This window comes from Zonotrichia leucophrys, chromosome 17, assembly GCF_028769735.1.
Source record: "Zonotrichia leucophrys gambelii isolate GWCS_2022_RI chromosome 17, RI_Zleu_2.0, whole genome shotgun sequence".
Lineage (NCBI taxonomy): Eukaryota > Metazoa > Chordata > Aves > Passeriformes > Passerellidae > Zonotrichia > Zonotrichia leucophrys.
The window spans coordinates 3,841,432-3,842,500 of NC_088186.1; positions in this window are offsets into that span (position 1 = coordinate 3,841,432).

A 1,069-nucleotide genomic window follows, 5' to 3' on the forward strand; every position below is an offset into this window, starting at 1 on the left:
CCCGTGCCACCTCCCTTGTCACAGCAGGGCTGCCACAAACACCATCTCCCTGTGCTGCAGCAGGGCTGGGCACCTCAGCCCCTGTTTTCCATGAGGGAGCAGCAGAGAGGCCACGGGGAGAGGAGGAGCAGGGTGAAAGGGTGAGCTGGCTGTTTCTAAGGGAACAGTTGGGGGGGGGAAAGGAAAAAAAAGAAAAAAAAAAGGAAAAAAAAAACAATTTGGCAGAGAGAGGGAAAATAGGGAAGAGGTGCCTGACTGTTCCTGCTTCTCCTCACATGAGAAAATTGCTGTATGGCAGGGAATCAAGTATGCAAAGCTTTAGGGCCCCACCACTGATTGCAGATGACTTAACGAGCCATTTCAGCCCTGTGAGCAGGCTGGAAATGGCACTTGCCACTGTCATGGCAGGCATTTCATCTTCCAGAAGACTAATTAGAAAAGCTTTCACGGACCCATAATATAGATAAGGTACCTGAAATACCTCCAGCCCCAAAGCCCCAGTGGCAGCTGGGTTGGCTGATTTGTGCTTAATCCAGCAAAGGGTCTTTATTATATTTTCTCCAGGCTGTTCTTAGCGATGTGGTGCAGGAGGAAGTTGCCCCTTTACATAACTAAACCAGAATTTAAACCCCTGACATGTATGTTGGGTAATCAAGCACCTCACCTAAGCCAAAATGGTGAGGAAAAACACTAATCCAAATATTTCCAGAAAGATACATTTCCAACCAGCCCAGGATTAATACTGTCTGTTTCTTATTTGCTCAATGAGTTAGTGCCTCAAGGCCACGCTGAAACTGGGTTCTCATTATGCTAATTACACATATATGCATATGGATTCTTTACCAGCCAGAAGGAGCTGTCCAGTCAAGGCAGATAATTTTATCTCCTGGTGTCAGTACATGGCTGGGCTGGGCTAGACCTCATAGAAATGTGCTCAGATTCCAAGAAAAACGTGAAGTTCCATAGCAGCCACAAAAAAAAAAATAAAATAAAATCCATAGATCAGCTGTGGCAATGGCCAGTTCCCCTCATGGTTAATTCTGCTGGAAATTGCTCTGGGTTTGCAGCC